The sequence below is a fragment of the Sus scrofa genome, chromosome 2, assembly GCF_054392235.1.
Source record: "Sus scrofa isolate SSC_HxYL_T2T_F1_AM1 chromosome 2, Sscrofa_HxYL_maternal_Yorkshire_Landrace_v2.0, whole genome shotgun sequence".
Lineage (NCBI taxonomy): Eukaryota > Metazoa > Chordata > Mammalia > Artiodactyla > Suidae > Sus > Sus scrofa.
Window position 1 is genome coordinate 124,809,612 of NC_139384.1, and position 22,571 is coordinate 124,832,182.

General features: G+C 40.8%; 1 long non-coding RNA gene across 1 annotated transcript; it reads right to left on the minus strand.

Annotated features, from left to right (window-relative positions):
- Positions 1 to 4,395: 4,395 nt before the first annotated feature.
- Positions 4,396 to 21,603, minus strand: LOC110259437 (uncharacterized). Its single transcript, XR_014838494.1, has 3 exons — positions 19,408 to 21,603; positions 17,020 to 17,158; positions 4,396 to 5,852 (listed from the first exon to the last, which is right to left on the minus strand). It is a non-coding gene; the product is annotated as an uncharacterized LOC110259437 (long non-coding RNA).
- Positions 21,604 to 22,571: the final 968 nt, after the last annotated feature.

Below are 22,571 nucleotides of genomic sequence, written 5' to 3' on the forward strand. Positions count from 1 at the left end.
TTACCAGGTAGAAGCACAGGATGTGTCTGTTGGGGAAAATTTATAGACCTGGTTTGACAACTCTGCCTCTTCACAACGTGTAGGAGGTATTTTATAATGTGTTGCTGGATTCAGGCTTATCATGCAGCCTTAATGCCTTTATTAGCTTACATCATGGGTTCTCTGTTTACAGGCAATCATAGTTTTATTTTCCTTTTACTATAAACACCGCTGATGAACATAATGCATCCTGCAGTTAAGTGTGACATGTCCCTGCTTCTCTCCCACCTTGTCTGACCTTTTATGCCATCACCGAATACCCTTCTGCTGTAGGACCTGGACAGCCCTTCCCATGGCATAAAGAATCTGATCAAAAGGGTCCTGGAGAAGATGGAAATATTGATGTTTAAGGAGAGGAAAAGAAGGAATAAAGAAGCACAGGCCATTCTGAAGTGTGGGTATTACTAGGAATATTATCTAAGAAACAATCGCAACCCAACAGACATGCCTCGAGAGGACCGCACGACAAATGCTATTTACCATTCTGGGCAGTGTCAGGAAGAGTCCAGAAACCCTGGCATGTGAAGGAAACAGAAGCTGCTGAGGAACCTTCCCTCCCTCCATTCAGCTGCAAAAAGAAATGGCTAAGGGAAAAGGAGGGAGAAAACTGGGTCTGCCCTGTGTCATTCCTGGGAACAGAGATAGGATTAGAGTGGGGACATCTGAAGAACAAGAGACTAACTTTAACCTTGTGATGTTAGGATGTAATTGGTACCTAAATTTGTCCTCTGGAGAAATGAACAGCCTTGGGAACTCCGTGGCACTGATATTTCCGTGGGGAACCACAGATGCTCTTCTCTACTAAAGGATGAAGTTAGCCCAGTTCACTGGTTCTTGGAGCTGCCTGTACTTTAGAATCATTTGAAGAACCTTTTTAAACTGAAGATTCCTGACCTGACCCAGTTTACTAATCAGAATATCCAAGGAGACATCCTAAGTACATGTCTGTTATAAACTCCCCAGATGATCAGATGTGCAAGCAGCATTGGGACCTGCGTGTAACAAATAACTTGAAGATGCCATTCCAAATCAAACTCTACTCAAATATCCACAACAATACGATAGAGGTAACAATAATAAAACCTGTGTCATCAGATATCTGCTTTGCTTTCCTTGGTCCTGGATCAGCTGGGATCTCTCCAAGGGGTGCTAAACTGACAACTTGCACATATTCCCTTCCAAGTAACACTTATTTACACAAATCTTCTATTTTTAATAATATGGATAGAGGCATACAATGAAACAGGAAGAAATCTTTAAGGAATTATGGGCTGTTAATCTATAGCTATATGAAAGTTTATTTTCTTAAAGAAGGTGAGCATCTGGTCTCAATTCTCCCTGAGAATAGTGCAAGACAAAATGAGTTTGGTTTAGACACAAAGACAAGCACCTTTTTACTGAAAGCCATCATACCTGGAATATGTTACTGAGGGTACATGCATTCCTTCCAAGAACCTCTGAAAACTACGTGGGTTCCTATGGGCCCAAGAGGACTGAGTTCTGTCTGCAGGTCAGAGGCTCTTGCAGCCCTAAATTCTGTATTCATTTTTGGGCCCCCAATGCATCTGCAATTTCCACTGCTTTCTCAGGGGTGGCTTCAGTGGAGGAAGGTGTGTCTGCCTCTGGTGTCAGGGCTTGTTTGGTGGTGTGGTCCAGGGCTTGGCTTTACTTTTTACAAGAAACTTTATTTTCATTGTTTCTCTTTGAAACCATGGCACAGGAAAGGTGATAGGAGTTTTGTATTATTTTGTTTATTCCTTTATTATCTAACTCCCCTTTCCTTCATGACAGAATTAAAATTTGATTGGCTCCAGGATGTATCCCTAATGCCTAGAACTTCTTTTGAATGAATAAATCAGAAAAATAATTTGACTGAAAGCTGAGAAATCAGCAGCTAACTTATAGGTGCCTTTTATTTTCTTTGCACAGATTTTACATGCTCTTGGTCCACCTGACCAAACACAAGTTCCCTTCTCCTCTAGGGAGGGATACCCTGGCCAGGGTACTCTCAGAGTGAGTTTGTGGTCTGCAAGCTGTACACGTTAGGGGGTGGTCACACGATGGATATCATTAGCCTGAACAAACTAAGTCACAGACCACAGAATATATCCTGCAGGAAGCTGGGGAGGGGTAGGGAAGCGTGGGTGGTGTCACAGTGTGGAAGGGCTATTCACTACACAGAATATCTGGGTGCTCCAAGGGCGTGTCAAGGAGTCTCTGTGTCATGAAATCAGGGAACAGAAGATAGATGTATACTGAGCTGGTGACAACGCCAAGCGATTTCCCAGGTCAACCAATCAGAAGTCTTTTTATCTCCTTTGTTTTCTCATTTACCTTTGTCAGTAACATTCTCTTTTTGGACACATCAATGTTGCAAATGAAAAATATTTTACCGCTTTTTCGTAAAGAAATTCCAGTTCACTGAGGCTACCTTGCCCATTTCTAAGATTAGATCTGATAGAAAAGACCCTGTCTTGGAGTTCCTGTCGTGGCCCAGCAGTTAACAAACCCGACTAACTTCCATGAATATACAGGTTTGATCCATGACCTTGCTCAGTAGGCTAAGGATCCAGCATTGCCGTGAGCTGTGGTGAAGGTCACAGATGTGGCTTGGATCCTGCATTGCTGTGGCTCTGGTATAGGCTGACGGCTACAGCTCCGATTGGACCCTAGCCTGGGAACCTCCATATGCCACGGGTATGGCCAGAAAGGAAAAGAAAAGGAAAGGAAAGAAAAGAAAAGACCCTGTCTTTTGTGAGAATCAGTGCAAGAGTGATCAAGGTGGTAGCCTGAGAACCAGGAGGGGGATGGTTTGGAGCTGCTATTTCACATGTAACCTGTTCTCCCTGGGATCTGCCAGCTGGCCTTGACTGTGCCAGATCATATTATTTTAGGATCCAACATTCTACAATTCACACTTAAGCAAGAGACAATGGAGTGAATGTCTTGTATTTTTTTTTTAACCTAGCATTTCTTTTGCCACCCACCATCTGAACATGACAGACCAAATCTTCTGAAGAGTTTTCAACACCCACAGCCTGGCAACTCAGAATAGGGAAAAAAGCTCATGCACAATATACACTTTAAAAGTATTTTTAGTTTCTTCCATGAAGCGACATTTTATCTTACTCTTCTGAAAAACATTTAACTGTCAGCAATGGCTAATGTCTGCTTAGTTCTGCAATTTCTGCGAACAACGTGCTTAGTTCTTCAAGACAATGGACAGCTTCATCATAACTTGTTTGCCCAAGTTATAGCAGGCTCAGAGAAACTTGCTCTAGTTGTGAAACAATGGAAATTTACCAAGGGAAGTGGTAGAATCTGTTCTCCCAGAATAAAAAAAGAGTCTAAGTCCTAACTTGTAATAGGATACATTTCTATCTACCTGACATGATATATATGAGATACATCAGTGTTCTTGGGGGAAAAAATGGCAGATCCAAAGCAGGTAATTTGGGAGTATTTTTTAAAATGGATGGCTTGCAATGGTGTGGGCAGGGTATTGGCAATTGGTAAGGAAAAATTCCCAGGTCTAGCAGAGGTGCTGAGGTGGAGACCGAAGGCTTCAGGACGACTCTGTAACCCCTACCCTTCAAATGCCTTAGATGGATGGAGAAGTAATAGGACCCTAGGAAGAGTAGCTGTACAAAAAGACCTTCCTAGTCCAGACCTTACTCTGCCCACCCTCTAATGTCAGAAGCCAGATGACAAAGGAGCCTGTTGGTTTAGCCTCCTGGGGCACAGAGTAGGATGGAGAAGGGTAGACAATGGATTCCAGAGCAGATGGAAGATATGCAGTCAATGCGGATTTAGAGAGACAGAGGTGACCAACCAAATGCTCCCTAATTCATCTCTTTGTTGGTTCTTTCATTCATCAAACATGTATTTATTAAGCACCTTCTATTGGCTTGGAAAACACAAGTGAAGAATGATAAACAGTTTCTTCTCTCAAGGTGCTCTTACGTGAACAGGGGAAAAAAGACATAACCACATGGAATGTCATAAAACAAAAGCTCAGGGGAGAGTAGTCTATGGGCAGAGAGTCAGAGGAGGGGCAGTTACCCCTCTAAAGTGCCCTGGTTTAGATAAGTTATATGGTCACCCTACCAACAGCCCTACTCATTGGTAATCAGCCTTAGACATATTGGGGCAAAAACTATGGTGACGTTGAACAGCTAAGTAAGGAGGCAAAATGCCTAAATATGAGTCTAAATTTTACTGTCATTGTTAAGTCCCAACAGAAATTGATCACCTGTTCAAATTAACAGTAATTCCACCCTACTGGATAAACCTGAACAATCTAATTATGAGGGTTATTTTTATAATTCATTCTTAGATTACCAAACAGCGTAAAAATATCTTGGAGGGTGTTTTATTTTGCAGAATCATTACTGATTAAAATGTTTGGGAGCAGAAACATGCATAGTTACAAATTATTCAAACCACATAGGACTTTATAAAATTCTATCCATGAGAGGCATTCAATAAATAACCCAGAATTCATCTATTTCATGTCCATGCCCTTTGGTTTCAATGACATTCTCATTTTTCAAAACAATATTGAGTTACTCTGTTTATGGAGTTTCAGAAAAGTTCTTCCCAGTTAATCAAAATTTACTCAATTTGTTGCACAATAGTTTTATTCCCTAGAGTCATCACTGACACTCCATATCTATGAACCTGACCAAAAAAATCCTTGAGGGAGAGTTTCAAAATGACAGTCCTCAACTTTGTGGTTTTTAACCAGAAGGATGTAAAGATCAACACATAAAAGAATCTTCTGCTTCTTGAAGTTAAATGAAATATAGGACATGTTCATTATCTAAGGATAATGGATATGAGAAATAAAAGAGTGATTTAAAGCAAACTCACTTAAAATAGGGACCAACATTTCATAGTAAATGATGAAAACAAAAATGTCTCCATAGGATTCAATCAAGTTAAAAGCTGTACAGATTTTGGTGTAATTTTCCAACAAAATTGTACTTTAGTAAATACCGCAATTAATTTGTGATGCATGCTTCACAGGATTGCTTAACAAAAAACATGTGAGGACCTCCTTAGTCTTCCCAGAGGATTCCCTAAACCCTTTCATGTCCCAATATTCACTTGGGTGCTTAGCTAATCGACCTGCAAGTCCTTTACCCTCTCAGTTGTCAACCAGTCTGATTCTGCCAAGGCTTCATTTATCAAAGTCTCAGCGAGTGCGACGTTGAGCAATTCTCTAACATTACTTCTATCAACCCCATAAACCCTGCATCTTTCACAAGATTTGTATGTTCACTTTGCAATCAATGTGCATTGCATTAAGAGTACATTGTTAGATATTCCCAAAAGCCAATAATCCTGGCGTCCAAATAACAAAGACATTGATGTGATTGGTAGGAATGAACGCTAAATGAAGGAGAATGTTTGAACGGGGAATAACTTTATGACTGTTTGGCCCATTAGATAATATTTTTCTTTCAAGCCTCCCATGCCAATTGTGTAGCAGTAGGGCCTTAGATAATGAACTAAGGCCAGGACTCCCTGATATTTCAGCTTTGAGTCCTAACTCCATCTGCTTGTTCGATGGTCTTGAGCAAGTCATCTTATTTCAATGTCCTTCCAAGCCCAAGAATCTCAGATTCATTTTCTGGGATCCAAGAAGTTCAGCAGAAATGTTTTCATGTGCATGTTCTTAGGGATTTTGCTCAGATGTTTCCTCAGATTCTCAAGGGAATTCAAATCATCAATTGTGAAGCATCTCACATGATCGCTAAAGTTGCTTTCAGCACTCACATTCTCTGATTTCTGCTCTTCCCTGTATCAAACTATGTTTAGTGAATAAAAGCAGAGGATTGGATTAGGTCAGGTGAAAAAAAAAATCTGTGAACTCTTATCCATAATCAGTGCTGGAATGTATGTAGGAAATCCATCGTTTTAACAATCTACTTCCCGGCATCCTCATGAAACTTGTTTTGAGAAACTAAATGTAAGATTTTCAAGTTTGTTGTTTTAGAAGAGACAGAATGCTATGTAGAAGATTTAATGATGCATGTGCAAATTGTTAGATGAGAAATACTGGGCACTCAGAGGAGTCTATTTCCAAGGATTTGAAACATCACTAATAAATACCATCCTATATTAGCAATTAATTATGACCAGAATCATTGCAAACATCAGAACTAGAAAGAGAGAAAATGACATAGGATATCTGATATGAGCAGGGCAAATAGGTTTTGTGAAGTGGTCTTTAATATAGCTATTCCAAACCTTGACATCATCATAGCTATAACTTTATTAAATACTAAATGCTAAATTTACATTCAAAACTCTCAAGATGATCTCAATATGATATCTTACAACAGCAAATACAAGGGGGAGAAAGGAAACTGCTTTGATGATGTCAGTTCCACTTTTAAAGTTCTTTAGAATCTCCTTTATTGGACTCAAAGGATCTGAGTCTCTTTATATATCTATTCATCTGGAATGGATAAGCAATGAGATCCTGCTGTATAGCACTGGGAACTATATCTAGTCACTTGTGATGGAGCTTGATGGAAGATAATGTGAGAAAAAGAATGTATATGAGTATGTGTGACTGGGTTACTTTGTAGAAAACTGACGGAACACTGTAAATGAACTGTAAGGGAAAAATAAAATCTTAAAAAAAAAAAAAGAAATGGAAGGAACTCAGGATAGGCACATTTGATCTGAGGCTATTGCTCTAATATAAACTTGAACTCGTGAAATCTTAAATGACAATATTCAATAGTGGATGGGATAAGGCCCAGGAAAAAAGCTTATACATTTTTAGCAAATAGGGCCTATCCTTTTGTAGGTGTTGGGTTGAGAAATTTATGGAAAAACTTCAAACAGGTTATAGGGACTGAATTAATTCAAATGTAGTGAGAGACTGGAGCACAGAAATTGTTACAGCTGTTTACTGATCTACTTTCTCCACCATGGAAATTTTTCGACTTTTAAAGGGCTCTAAGAGACCAGATATGTACGACTCCTTACAGATATGGAAAAGACGTATAAACAAAATTATTAAAACCTGTATAGGGAAACAAAGAAAAAAAGCTTACTAATTCAAGTGTATGCAAGAATTTAGATTCAAAGTGGATAGAAAGGAGTTCCCATTGGGGCTCAGTGATTAACGAACCGACTAGCATCCATGAGGATGCGGGTTCAATCCCTGGCCTCCCTCAGGGTAAGTATCCGGCATTGCTGTCAGCTGTGGTGTGGTTCACAGATGTGGCTTGGATCTGGTGTTGTGGCTATGGTGTAGGCTGGTGGCTACAGCTCCAAGTGGATCCCTAGCCTGGGAACCTCCATATGCCAATGGGTGCGGCCCTAAAGAAAAAGACAAAAATATCCCCCCATCCCCCCAAAAAAACCCAAAGTGGATAGAAATATTGGATAACTGACAAAAAATTATGTTTTATTTCCAAACTTCCATTAGCTTATTCAAATCACAGATTTTCAAAAACTGCACCATGGTGAAAGTATATTAATAGTTTCAGAAGAGATTTTTAACCCTTCTATACTGTTGGATTGTAAGTTAGTGCAACAACTATGGAAAACAGTGTGGATGTTCCTAAGAAAACTAAAAATAGAATTACCATATGATCCGTCAATCCTACCCCTAGGCATATATCTGGACAAAACAATGATTCAAAGTGATACATGTACCCCTATGTGAACAGCAGCACTGTTCGCAATAGTCAAGACTGGGATACAACCTAAATGTCCATTGACAGATGAATGGATTAAGAAAATCCACATATAGATAGATGGATCTATATATCTCATATGTGTATGTGTACACACACACACACACAATGGAATAATACTCAGCCATAGAAAATGATGAATGCCATTTATAGCAACATGGATGCAACTAGAGATTCTCACACTAAGTGAAGTAAGTCAGAAAGAGAAAGACAAATACCATATGATATCACTTATATGTGGAATCTAAAATATGGCACAAATGAACCTATCTACAGAAGAGAAACATACAGACATAGAAAATAGACGTGGTTGCCAAGGGGGAGGGGTTGGAGGAGGGATGGACTGCGAGTTTGCGGTTAGGAGACCCAAACTACTACATTTAGAATGGTAAACAAGAGGGTCCTACTGTATAGTACAGGGAACTATATTCAATCTCCAAAGATAAAGCGTAATGGAAAGGAATATTTAAAAAATGTATAAACGTGTATAACTAAGTTGTTTTGCTGTACGGTATAAATTAGCACAACATTATAAGTCATCTATACTTTACTTTTAAAAAATTTTTAAAAAGAGATTTTTAGGGCCACATAGTAGGGGACATTTTGGACATTTGTGGATATTTACTGTTCTAGCATTTATCTTCCCTTCTGTTGCCCCTGTTTTTCATTGGACTACACCCCTTTCCCACTATGAGTCCACAGGTCTACGCAGTTTCATCCAAGGCTCCAGGGGTAGCCTTGTGCTCAAACACGTGACTCAGGTCTGATCAAATTAAACATCACTTCCTTTGGGTCACAGTGATGGGGAGAGTAATGGGTATGACCAAAGTGGTTGCAGTAATATTAAATCTCTGGGCTGCTGGGGAGGGTAAAGAAGGGTCTCAATCTAGACTCAAAAACAGGAGGGTGTGAGGATGCAGCTGCTGTAGTGACTTTGTCAAGCCCACCTTGAGGAGACTGAGGATGACACACTGCTGCCGTCTAAGCCCCAGATCTCACTCTGGTTTAGGCACAAAGTCCAGTTTGAATCATGAATTGCCTCTAATGATCATGTCTCTGAGGTCCCCTTTAGTCTCAAACAGTTTCTCAGTTTTCCTCTGACATTCCTGACCTTGAAACTGTTGAAGATGATAGAAGAGTTGTCTTTGCAGGAATTTCTCCATGTGGGTTTTTCTGGTGTTTCTTCATAGATTCAGGTTATGCATCTTTAGCAGGAATATCACAAAAGCTCTGAAGGCCTCCTACCAGGTGGCAAAGGATCTCAATTTGTGTAATTACTGATGATGTTTGTTCCCCGTGACAACTTGGATAAGGTGGTATCTGTCAGATGTTTCCACTGCAGAGTTGTTTTGTTTTGTTTTTAATTTTTCCCATCTGCAATAAGTGTTTTATGGAGAAGCACTTTGAAATTATGTGATCATACTATTTTTTTTTTGTCTTTTTGTCTTTTTTTTAGGGCCGCACCTGCAGCACATGGTGGTTCCCAGGCTAGGGGTTCAATTGGAGCTGTAGCCTCCAGCCTATGCCACAGCCACAGCAATGCCAGATCTGAGCTTCGTCTGCGACCTACACAACAGCTCATGGCAACGCCGGATCTTTAACCCACTGAGCAAGGCCAGGGATCAAACCCACATCCTCATGGATGCTAGTCGGGTTGGCTAACTGCTGACCCATGACAGGAACTCCCATACTATTTTTTTAAAATCAAACTTTCACTTATTTGTTTATTACTAGAATGGCTTCAGAGTTTCCTATTTTGTTTAATGGGTTATAGCCTTTCATGATCTTTATTTATTTTGATGCACAAACTGTCCCCAATTTGGGCAGTGGGAACCACTTCTAGCCAATTTTTGAGTCTTTGTGACTTGTCTCCATCATTCTCTGATCTCTTTCTTTTCTGACTCAAGGTATTTAAGGCTCATCTTGCCCTTTTCCTAGCTTTGTCCTGGAATCAGCCATTTCTCCAATAAGCCCTGGTTCCTCTTAGTGGAAGACGGTTTTTAGAGACCAAGATCTGGGTATGAGGATCACCACTACTCCTGGCATCACAGTGGACAGAGGTATACTGAAAGCCATGAATTCACATGGACATATCCAATTCCAGTCAACACCAAAGGCTTCACTCTGCTTTTCTCCCTTCTACATTGGTGACTCTAACGATAGCAAAAAGTCTGAATTCCATATCATTAGGCTACTTATTTGCCAGTCACCACAGATGTAACCCATCTACCATCTCTGCCACCACCATGTACACCCCGCCCTCACCTCCCTGGGTCTGGCTCTCTACATGGGGCTGCCCCTGCACAGATGCCGCCCTCACACAGAGTGGCTTTGCCTGTCTCCGGCAGCCACTCCACCACTGTTTGGGATCTGATTACCCTGCTGGGCTATTCTCTGTTGTTCACGAAGGAAAGAAAAGGTAAGCTTTAGGGTTTTTTCTTAAGTAATTTTTTTGTGATTTAAAAAAATAGCTTTGGTACTGGAAAATGAACCCTTCTTTTTGGTTGAGAAGAAGGAAAAAGAAGGACGTTTTAAGGATTTCCAGCCATGGTATGGTCCTCCTTTAAGCTTTTTATTGAGGATAATGGATGAAGGGATTATAAATGTCTTTAAAGAAGCAGGTCTCAGCAGAGTGAAAGTGCTTTTCTTCTTATTGGGTAAGAGAGACAAAAGGCCTGGGAAATGACTACCATTGGCCTAGCCTTGGGGTGCCCTGGCTTGGTTCATCAACTCCAGTTGCACCCCACAGTGGATAACTGTATGCAGACCTCAGAGGGCCTCCTGGCCCAAAGGTCTGGCCTCCTTGGCTATTCTGGCAACCTGACCCTCAAATATACTTTTTCTTTTGCTACAGAAAAGATCATTTCCTGGGAAGCTTCATAATTTATCTTCAAAGCTTTGAAAAAAAAATGGGCCTTGTGTTCAGCACACTGCTTAATGGAACCCCCACTGTTTAGGAGAGGGGATTATTAGTGGATTTGAATGTTATTCATGAATTCTGTGAAAATCTGGATGATCATTTTATCCTGGACTGAAATTACAGATGATGAACGAATGCACGAGTTTTTTAATAACTCATTGTGCTTATTTACATACACAGGAGGTGATGGAAGTTTGTATGCCTGTGCTGGGAGCTGTATCTTGGCAGAACTTGGCGAGATGAGCACGAGACCTCCTGACAACGCCACCTAGCAACTCATGGCTGGACCCCAGCCTGTGCGCCTGGCCCTTCACAGTGAGCAGAGCAGGTGAGGCCCATGGGCCTGCCCAGGAAGTAGCAATGAGGTTGGAGGAGTTCATGCTCGGGCCATGGATTCTCAGGAAAAACCCTCCTTTGAGAAAACATGCTTGCTTACTTTTTATGTTTCTGGAAAAGATTAGGGAAATTGTTGCTCCTGTGAAAGGTATCCTACCATTCTTAAAAAGGTGAAATATGACTGTGATTGGATGAAACCATGGGATCTCCATTTCTGCCTTGAGTGAAATTCATTTTTTGAGTGAATTCTCTAAAGCATGGGAACATGTCGCACTTCATAAGGGTTTCCTCCCTGTAGTGCAGCAGAAGCTCCAAGGTGACAGGACAGGACTGCTCCTTGCAGTGCCTTGGGGCCCGAGGTCTAGGATGCTAAGGACAGTGGATGATTCCACCCGTAGTTTGAGGGCATTGGGATCATGACTGGGTATTTCTTGGCACTATAATAATAGAGAATTAAGGAAAATTGAAACCCTTTGGCCAGTCTTAGGACTCCAGAGAGGTATAGAGTCTGTTGTGTCATGATCAAGAACCAAAGTAAAAAGTGTCCTGAATAGCTGGTTAGTCCAGTCCTAACAATGGCAAGCCCCCAAAGTGGAGGAAAAGAAAATAGCAATCTTATGATAGGACAGTGTGCATATAGGATAATATTCTAAACAAAAATGATTAACAAATTGTAAATAAAAATCTCTACACAAAAGACTTTGAGGATAAATAACGCTATGTTTACTGAATCTTTCACTTAAAGCACACACACACAGAGCATAATTCCAGGGTACTAATTTTGCTTTAGGAAATAATGTAGATCATACAAATACCTATGTGCTTTTCCGTTAGTTATAACCACAAGACATACATTTATAAAATTGTGTCACTTCCTTTCTTCCTTATTTTAGTTCACAGAAGTTTTACTCCATGACTCTACCTGGCCTCCGTAACATAATAGCAAAGTGCTTCATATCGGTTTATTGACTGGCTCAGCAATCCTGTACTTTATCATGTCCTGCACTTAGTAAACATTTCGCTTGCTTCCAATTTTGTTATGTTGAATACCTTCACTTCTATAACCCTTTGATCTTTTGGTTTAAATGCTTAAGGTAGATACTCTTCTTTCTGGGCGCCTTATTTTCTTAACCCATGAATTCAACTTTCTTGTCATCATCCCCTCAAGTCAAGGGCCACCTACTGTCCATGGGGCTTAAGAGCAATGCACTTGAGGGGTAGGAAGCAAAGAACTTTCATTCAGTCCAAACTACTGAAGGATATTAAGAAGGAAGGGGATTCTTTCTGAGCTAGGTATTGTCCAGGTCTCCAGAATGATCACAAAAACAAACAAACAAGACAACAAAACAACCCAGGAATCTTGCAGGGCTTAGGGAAGAGCTTATAAGCTTTGGGGAATGGAAGGAAAGGAAACACATGAAAAGTACAATGCAACCTGAGGAGGTGGTGCAAGACGGCCATATAGGAAGATCTGGAACTCACCTCCTCCATGCATATACCAAATCTATGACTGAAAAAGATCTGAAAATTAGCACAGAAACACATGTGGCAAATGAGAAAAAGGCCACAGGAATGGGTCAGAGAGGCCGAGACACAATCTCACTATGAACACCACCCCTGGCACAGTGACCACACTAGGGAGGGAATCACAAACCTGGAGCCTCTCTCTGAGAAGAAAAAGGTTCATAACTCACATCAGACACCTCAAATTTTGCACCTGACAGATGAGCCCCTAAAATATCTGACCATCAGTTCACATGTCCATGAAAACCAAAGGGCTGTGGCAAACTGAGAAATGCTTCTTAAAGCACTCATGCACAGCCTCACCCACCCCAGGGCCCAAGGCAGAAACAGCCATTTGAAAAATGACCAGACTTTATGTGAAAGAGATGTATTTGGTAATCTTTAAGTGTTAGACAGAGGAGCAAGGGCCTATTGGGATAGTCTCTGGGGATGGAGGAGCTGGAAGATACCAATTTGCACTCTCTCTCTGCCTTGCTAAAGGAAGCAGACACTATTTATTTTACCCTAGATCTTTACTTTTTTCTCAGCATGTTCCATCTTTATCTTCTGACCAACAGTCATAGTCTTTGCATTCTCCTTTTGCATCTCCCAAAGAAGGGCTTTTACACCTGTTTGGTACCCCAGTTCTTACATCTGCTTCCCCAGTTTTGATGCTGCAGCCCAGGGGATGCCCCTTCATCACCAGGCTCTGGAGGTCAAGAGGTCATGCATTCCTGGGTCCAAGAGGACTGTAACGATCAGAAAGAGAGTTTTGGGAAGACTACCACCTCCAGGGTGCTACACAGGGTACTGCTTACTGAAACATACCTACAGCCTCTCTAGGAAAGAAGCCTATTTACTTGTCTTGGAACTTCAGCCTGAGGGGCAGGCTTCAGGTTTGGCACATATCCAGGGGCTGAGGGAAGAGCTCTCAGTGCCTCACTACAGCATGCCAGGACTTCTCAAAAAGGATCTTATGGATCACCTAAAGCCTTGATTTCTGTGACTGTCATCCAAGGGACACTCCATATCACCTGCTTTGGTGGCCAGCAGGGCTCATACTTGTGGTCTCATAGGACTGTGTATTTGCATACTTTTTTTCTTTTTATGGCCACACCTGTGACATATGGAAGTTCCCAGGCTAGGGGTCAAAATGGAGCTGCAACTGTGGTCTACTCCGCAGGATGGCATCATCAGATCCCAACCACATCTGCAACTTATATCACAGCTTATAGTAACACCAGATCTTTAAGCCACTGGGCAAGGCCAGGGATCAAGCCCACATCCTCATGGATACCATGTCAAGTTCTTAACCCACTGAGCCACAATGGGAACTCTCTCTTTGCATACTTTAAAGTCGCTACCAGAGGGTCTGGCTTCCAATAACCCTGAATTTAGAGGATGAGATTCCTTTCACAACTTTTGGACACTGACAGGTCTTGGAAGACACCCTAAAACTTGAGGCTATTAAAAAATAAAACAGGCTACTTAGACAAGCCCAAAGTTTCAAGGGACAACCAAGACCTAGGACAAGGTTGAACAATAAGGTTCATCTCCTATATGAGGACACTCCTTCAAGACTCGAAAAGGTGACTGTTTCATCTATTACATAGAAACAAACACATAGGGTCAAGCAAAATGAGAAAATAGTGGAATATTTTCCAAAGAAAGAACATGATAAAAACCTCAGAAAAAATCTTGATGAAAGGAGATAAGTGATCTACCTGCTAAAGAGGTCTAATGGATGAACACAGTGAGAATTTTAACAAAAGACAGAAAATATATGAAAGTAACAAAGAGAAGTCACAGACCTGAAGAATAAAATAACTGAGCTGAAAAATACACTGGAGGGGTTCAATAAAAGACAAGATAAAGCAAAATAAAGGATTAGTCAACTTGAAGGCAGGGCAATTAACTCACCCAATCAGAGCAGCAAAAAATAAAAAGAATTTTAAAAAGTGAAGGTAGTTTAAGGCACTTATGGATCAATATCAAGCAGGTTGATAGTCATATGACAGGGCTCCCAGAAGAAGAAGAAAGGGATGGAAAACTTATCTGAAGAAATAATAGCTGAAAAGTTCCCTAACCTCAGGAAGGAAACTGATATCCAGATCCAGAAAGCCATAGAGTTCCAAATAAGATGAACCCAAAGAAATACAAGATATATTATAACTAAAATTTCAATAGAGAATCTTAAAAGCTGCAAGAGGAAAGCAACTTGTTACATGCATAGGGACCCAAATATTTAATACCAATCCTTCTCAAACACTTCCAAGAAAAGAAAGGAAGTATTACCAAACGTATTTAATGAAGTCTGCATCATCCTTTTATCAAAAGCAGAAAAGGACACTACATGAAAATTATAGACCAATATCCCTGATGAAGATAGAAACAAAAATTCTCAACAAAATATTAGTAAACCAAATTCAATAGTACATTTAAATAATCATACATTGTGATCAAGTGAGATTTATTCCAGGGATACAAGGAAGATTCAACATTCATAAATTAATCAACATGATACATCACATTAGCAAAATAAAGAATTAAAACCCACATAATTTTCTCAACAGATGCAAAAAAAAAGCATTTGACAAAACTTAATATTAATTTATGATAAAAACTCTCAACAAACTGGATAAAGAGGGAGTGTATCTAAGCATAATAAAGGTCATATATAACAAGCCCAAGGGTACCATTATATTCAATGGTAAAAATCTGTAAGCTTTTTCTCTTGGAAGCAAGACAAGGATGCCCACTATGACCACTTTTATTCACCATAGTACTCAAAGTTCTAGTCAGAACAATTAGGCAGGAAAAGAAAATAAAAGGCATCCAAATGAGAAAGGAAAGAGTAAAATCATTATTTGCATATTACATGATAATATATATAGAGAAAACCTCCAAGACGTCACCAAAAACACCCACAAAAACCAAAAAACAAAACCTGTTAGAACTAATTAATGAATACAGTAAGTTGCAGGACATAAAATTAATTACAAAATTTGTTGTGTTTCTATACTATAATAACAAACTATCAGAAAGAGAAATTAAGACAATAATCTCATCTAGAACTGCAATGAAAAGAATAAAATACCTAGGAATAAACTTAAATAAAATACCTAGGAAAGTGAAAGATCCTTACACTAAAAACTATGACATTGATGAAAATAACTGAATAAGACACAAATAAATGAAAAGTCATCCATGCTCATGAACAGTAAGAATTAATAATGTTTATTAAAATGTACCTACTACTCAAAGAAATGTAGAGATTCAATGCAATCCTTGTCAAAATTCCAGTGGCATTTTTTCATAGAAATAGAACAAGCCTAAAATATGTATAGAAATACAAAATACCCTGATAGCTAAAGCAAACTTGAGAAAGACGAGCAAAGGAGGCAGCATAATTCTTTCTAATCTTCAACTATATTACAAAGCTATGGTAATTTAAACTATATTGTACTGGCATTAAAAACTCAGAGATAGATCAATGGAACAGAAGAGAGAGCCTAGAAATAAACACATATCATATAGTCAATTCATTTATGATAAAGGAGCCATGAATACCCAATTGGGAAAGGACAGTCTTGTCAATAAAAGTTATTGGGAACACTAGACAGCCATGTGCAAAACAATGAAACTAGACCATTACCCTGCACTATACACAAAAATCAAAATGGATTAAAGACTTCACTGTAAGAACTGAAACCATGACACTCCTGGAATAAATAGTCAAGAATAAGCTCCTGACTCTGTCTTGGCAATGATTTATTTTTTTTTTATTTGACTCCAAAAGCAAAAATAAACAAGTGGGACTGTATCAAACCACAAATGCTCTGCACAGCAAAGGAAATTTTCAACAACATGAAAAGAGAGCACACTGAATGGGGGAAAATATTTGCAAACCTTAGGAATCCCTATTACAAGGAAAAAAATTTTTAAGTATGTATATGATGATGGATGTTAACTAGACTTATTGTGGTGATCATTTTTGCAATATATGCAAATACTAAATCATTACATTGTGTAGGTGAAACTACACAACATGTAGTTACACATATAACATACACGTAATGTTATACGTCAATTATACCTCAATGTATTAAAAAATGTAACCCAAATGCTTAAAACATGATGATAACTTTGATGCTTACTATTAGAAACTTGGAGAAATTTTGAATAAATAGCACCCCCCTTACCTTTCCCATATTCAAAACAAATTGAGGAGTAAGACAAAAGAGTGGCAGACAGTGGCCAAAATAGCACCTCTGTTACTGATAGAGGTAAGATGGGAGGAGAGGGGGCTTATTTCTATGAGCAAATGCTTTTCTCCAGGGAAACCCCTAGGGTGTACGTTACTCTGAAAATATTTTTGCTGGGCCCTCGTTTATATAAATAATTATATGAAAAACATATTATACAACTCATGGACCCATGTGAGGTATTGTGATTTATCCACCAAGATTTAGAACCAATAATGAGAAAAGATGTACTTACCTATTTGTTTATGATCCTATCAGTGCATGTGAAGATTTTTCATACTATGTAGGCACCATTTCTTTCTGTCCAGGTTCGGGAACCACTTATTCATGTTCTTTACTGTCATACACAACATTCCTGGCTAATTTCATATCTCCTGCAGAGAGGAAGTGATAGCAATAGCGTTATTACTCATGGTGCCATGGCTTTCAGAACCTCTTTGTAGTAAAACAATATAGGTCTTCTTGCCTCTGCAAGTTCAGACTTCCATTTATTTGATGCTGTTACATTATTACTCTTGCTGCTGCTGTATCATTCAAAGTGTGGTCTGTGAATAGCAGCTTCCAGTGACTTCATTGAAGGTTGTTATCGTGCTTCACTGATCATGACCATATATTCAAGTCTTATCCAGAATAGGCAGGAAAATGTGAACAATAATTCATTTTCCAGATATGTTAAATGTACTCTGCTTTATTTCATGGCATTAATAGAACAATGTATCTTCCAGCTATATCCTCTCTTGAACTCCTTAGGCTGGAATGTGATCTCTCCACATGGACCACACCCGTGTCTTCCACATACCATCAGAGAGTAGTTTCTTTTACACAAGAAACCTGATTCCCTCATCCAGCAGTTTAAGACCATCCTGTGAGAGCATGATGTCACCAGAACTGAAGTCAGGAAAGGACACAGATGGGAAGGGCCCACTGGTGTAGCCAGACAATGGTCTCAGGTGTCCTCAGAAGAGATGGCACAGCCACCCTAGAGACCACCTGCTGGGGTGGGTGACTGCCCTAGGAGCCAGTGGTGGGCACAGAACAGGGTAAAGGACACCTGCTGGCCCCACCTTGAGTGTCACTGTGCCCACACTTCAGTAACACAGGCCCACACATGCAGCTCAAGCCAAGACTTGGACCTGCTCTGTTTGAGATGGGAGTGAGAAGTACTCCCAGTCGGCATGATTACAGGGGCCTAATCTTGCCCACTCATACAAAAGAAATACTCTGCCAGTTAGGGGGAAAGAGATCCTGGCCAGTCCATCCTCCTGGAACAAGAACCAGGCCATGGGGCCCCAGAAGGACCCCACAGACATGAGCCCTGGAACCCCTGGGGCATCTCCTTGTATCCACTTGCATGGGAGACCGTGTGGGGGCACCCTGAGGGCAGACGCCAGGTCTCAGGCCCACGCTGATCCCTGTCCAGGCAATCCTGGGCTCTGGAGGGGGATTTGGAACACCTTGAGGAAGGAATTCCATAGCGCAGGACTCCTGCTTGCTGCTAAGGACAGTGCCACCCTTCTCAACAGTAGCGCAGGACTCCTGCTTGCTGCTAAGGACAGTGCCACCCTTCTCAACAGTCAATCTGGAATTAGCCTGATTGTGCTGCCATTACAACAGTGGGGTCAGAGTCAGTCTCAAACGAGGGCTTCCCTTGGAAAAGCAGAGGCAACCACTTACTTCCAAGAGAGGAAAAGAGCCTGAGGCCAGCATGCCAGTTCATTCACTCTAATTCTAATCAGATTAAGCCAATATCCAGCAAGGGAGAGGGAGGGAGGCTGGGAGTGTCTCAGCAGAGTAGTTCCCACCCCATGGAAGGAAACACAGGGAGTACAGAAGAAGTGTTCCCACCTGAGGCTTACTACATGCCTGACAGAACCCTTAAGTTTCCACGCGCTGACTCACTCAATCATCATAAAAAAAAAAAAAACCAAAAAAACCCCACAAAACTCAGGAGGGAAACACCACCTGTCTCTGTTGTACAGATGAAGCAAAAGACATATGGAGGTCAACTAAGCTGCTCCAGATTTCACAGCTCATACAGCTGTGGTTTTAGGATTTAAACTCAGCCAATCTGCCTGATGAAGGAAAAAGAAGTAAAGGAAGGAGAGGAGGGACGGAGGGAAGACGAAGGGAAGAGTAAGAAAGGCTAATGTCTGTTACCTCTGGAGCAACTAGTAGGATGGAGGGTTTTCTCTTCTAACTAGGAGTGTATAAATATTGCCTCAGTTTCTCTCTTTCCAAGTTCAAGAAAGTGCACATAACAACCCTAAATTTGTATTTCCATTTGAAAAGAAAAAAATCTTCTCCTTGGGTGCATCGATGCTTATCCTCATTTTTGCAGACATCCCTTATTTTAACAGATCACCAGAGAATGCTGTTACTCAATGTACAAAACAAAACATTCTCTTCAACATGATTTTTTTTTTTTTTTAACCCAGCAGGTTCCCTACCTTGGGACCACGAAGCAATCACCGGCTCCAAGGGATGATTAATCAGTGTTATCACTAAAAAGCTCAAAATTTCATCCTGTACTTTCATGATAATAAAGGGCCTGCTGCAAAACAAGCTGTCTGAAAAGCAAAGGCAGGCTTGCTCCTCCAGTCTAGAAGAAATGAAATGACCTTACCTCCATGCTCAGAACTGAAGAAAGATTGCTTCCCATGGGGACTTCTGCACACTTTCCAGGGAGGAACTACATGGAAATCAGGCCAGTGGTTAGAGGTAGAATTTTCTGCAGAGGGAGTCCAACCAGAGAAGGACAACTCATTTTTTTAAGGCACGAATTACGGGGGTCTCCCAGAATGTAGTGCAGCTCAACGTTTTTAGTGATGCGAACACAGCATTACAATGATGCAGTCTCTTACAGCCGCAGGGAGGGAAGCTTTTCTTGCTGCTGGACTGAACACTGGCACGTCCCACAGTGCACAGAGAGCCGATATAGTGAGGTGGAGCTGTGAGGAGGGACAGTTCTCAGTTTCCCCAACTCCCTCTCCTGCGCCGCACTCTCTCTGTGCCTGGATTCAAGGGTGAATCTTCCGGCCAGCTGATCAGAGTTGACAAGTTAGGTAAAACCTATTTACGATCCTTGACTCTGGCAGACCCATAGGATTTTAGGAGGGCCTCTAAAAACGAGTCAGGTAGTGGAGGTTGAAATCAAAACAATTTTCCCGGGGCCATGGCCCTTTTTTGAGGAAAAGGAACTGTATATACATATGAGCCTTTTTTCGGGTCAATATGGTAAAATGTTAATAGTTCTTAAATTATCAAATCCACTGCAGGTAAATGCTGAGTATATAGTGTTCTGCTATATGTTCTAATTTCTCAGGTATTTTTGAAATGTTATTAAAATTTCTTAAACTCTTGACATTTGAATTTCAAAATTCCTAGAAGTTTGACATTTGTGCTCTGCATGTGTGTCAAACACCTACCGGAAAATTCCTCTGGTGGGCTGGAAGCCTAAGAACCACTGACTTTGCTTATTTTCTGTCTCATTCTAGTTTCCTGCTCTGCCACTCTGTTCTCTTTCTCTCTCTTTCCACCTCACCCCAAGCCTTTTCTAACTTAAAAATGACCTCAAATGGAAGCATCAAAACAGGAATTTACAAGCAAGTCTTGATCTGCTTATTCGTCATTATTTTCCCACTTTGTTCACTGGCATCTGAGATCTAAGCACAAAGCAGGTTTGGAGGTAAATACGTATTTCTGATCTAACCCTAGCTGTTGCCCTGACTCGCCAGAGGAAGAAGATTAAACTGGGCAAGAAAGCAGAAGCATAGTTTTTAGCATAGTCAAAAGACCTCATTCAAGTACCAGCTCCAACATTTTCTGGTTGTACAATTATGGGCAAGCCACTGCCTCCTAGGTGAGGTAACAAACTGGTTGTTAATTTTTCATTGATTCTAAGTACAAAGCAATCTATGAATAGAAAAGCACCTTCTGTCAGGTGGCTCGGATGAGGCTCTCCCAGCCTCCTGTGGGATCAGTTACCGGAGATGATGAGGCCATGGGTATTCATTAACCAAAAAGGCGTAGTAGCTATCTGGGACAGAGACTAATTAGGACAGAACAAGAGCATATAGAGTGGATTTAGGGTGAGGAACAGTAGGAATTTGACTTTTATCCCCATTCAATCACAATCTGCTTTTTACCCAGGCCTTCCCAGTGTGAAAAGCAGCAGGCTTCCTTTGACCACATTATTGTTCTTGCTTATTTAGAGACAGGGATAATGGCCACTGGAACTGTGCATACTATAGGGACTGACAGGAGAAAAATGGAGGAGGTAGATTTCTCTCTGAGGTGGATTGGAAAGTAACAAACTTATGCACCTGCTGAGATCATTTTTTTGGTTTCAGGTAGGAGAATAAATCAATTTAATATGTTTATACTCCTCACCTTAGCCTCTTTGGGCTTATTCTCTTTGATCATTAACAAGATAATTACCAACTTCTGAGTATTTTTCGGTCCAAATGTTTAGTGTTTTTATCTCCACTAAAAGAGTGTTATAAAGGCTACTGAACTTGCAGCTTAGCCTGCAAGGACTATTGGTACGGTAGATGAAATTTCATTTATACTTACCTTGAGTGTTGACTCACCTACGCAGGAAGCAATAGAACAAAGCAGGTAAGAGCACTGGATTAGAATCCTGACTCCCCTGCTTACTAGCTACGTGATCCTTGGCAGCTACTTAACATTTGATGCCTTTTAGAGATTAAGTCTAAACTGCGCAACATTGTAAATCAACTATACTTCAATTTTTTAAAAAGTCTACGCCTAGGAGTTCCCCACTGTGGGGCAGTGGAAATGAATCCAATTAGGAACCATGAGGTTGCAGGTTTGATCCCTAGCCTCACTCAGTGGGTTAAGGATACGGCATTACTGTAAGCTGTGGTGTAGGTTGCAGATGCAGCTCGGATCGGTCATTGCTATGGCTGTGGCTGTGGCTGGCAGCTGTAGCTCCCATTAGATCCGTAGTCTGGGAATCTCCATATGCCATGGGTGCGGCCCTAAAAAGAAAAGAAAAGAAAAAAAAAGTCTACGCCTAAAAATGGTTAGGATTAACCAAGATAATGCATATAAAACCATGTATTAAATTCCTGGTCAATAGTATGCACCTGATAAATGTTAGCCAGTTTACTGTCCGAAAACATCTTTCTGCATCTCTTCTGTTCTTTATAATCTGTTTTGTTTTTGTTTTTTTTTAACTAAAAAACTCACTCAAATTCTCTGCAGTAATGGCTTGTGTGTTACTATAAAGAATGCCCATTTTGGTGGGAGGAGCAGATAGTGATGGAAAGTAAGGAACTGTGTCTGCTTCCACTTTCTAGGGTTCCACCAGTCATGAGGCTCAACTTCCTTCCCTCCACTGCCGCTGGCTTCCTCCGAAATCCACTCTCGCATATCTTCTCCCACTCGGTTTCTAGTTGCTTTCACTTTCTGCTTCCCTATCACTTCAGCATGATCGTCGCTACTTACAACTTTAATATCACCCCTTACACAAGCTTTTTGCCTCAGCTCCCATTTCCTACTGGCAATTCCCTCCTTTCCAAAATGTTAAGTGAGCGAACCTGGTTGTCCTGCCTTACCTTTAGCACCTGGCCACTGATCAGTCTCTGAATGGATGGGCCTTGGGCCTGGTGCCCCCATGAGTCAAATCAGCTACGGCTGGGCTGCGTGGGATTTTTTGACCTGCAGTATCCCATTTCTTTACCAGGGGCAACAGGTGGTGGGAGAGAATTCATGGGTTTCTTGCGTTTCTCATGTCTTCTGATCAAGAGGGACTGACAGTTTTGT